The sequence below is a fragment of the Buceros rhinoceros genome, unplaced genomic scaffold, assembly GCF_000710305.1.
Source record: "Buceros rhinoceros silvestris isolate BGI_N320 unplaced genomic scaffold, ASM71030v1 scaffold24283, whole genome shotgun sequence".
In the NCBI taxonomy this organism is placed as follows: domain Eukaryota; kingdom Metazoa; phylum Chordata; class Aves; order Bucerotiformes; family Bucerotidae; genus Buceros; species Buceros rhinoceros.
The window spans coordinates 31,176-31,567 of NW_010405719.1; the positions used below are offsets into that span (position 1 = coordinate 31,176).

The 392-nt window shown below is 67.1% G+C and overlaps 1 protein-coding gene across 1 annotated transcript in view; it reads left to right on the forward strand.

The window, feature by feature from the left end:
- STK11 (serine/threonine kinase 11) overlaps window positions 1-392 on the forward strand; it is a 31,802-nt gene that overhangs the window by 31,006 nt on the left and 404 nt on the right. The gene's annotated exons all lie outside the window — the stretch shown is intronic.

Genomic DNA, 392 nt, shown 5'->3' on the forward strand with positions numbered 1-392 from the left:
AGTGGCTCCTCTGGGGACAGTGACATACCCTGCTCAGGCAGTGACCCCCGCCAGACCCGGCCATGCTGGTTTGCTCCGTGCACATTGAGCCCCGGGAGCCCTGCAGGTGGTGGATGGGACTGGGGCTTGCGCCCTTCCTCCCGAGAAGGGAGGAGGAGGAGTGATCTCCGCTGCTCCCAAGGTCCAGGCCGGCCGTGCCCGTGGCTCTTGCTCACCACCTCGGGTTTTCTTTTCTCTTGTGCTGGGGAAACGGAGGTGAAACCAGAACTGGGTGGGAGCCGCAGGATGGCTCCCTGCCTCCTCCATCGAGCAGCGCGTTCCGGGCGCTGGGGAGGGTCCGCTGGGGCACAGGCGATGCCACGGGGCCACCGCCCTCCTCTGCCTCACCGTCC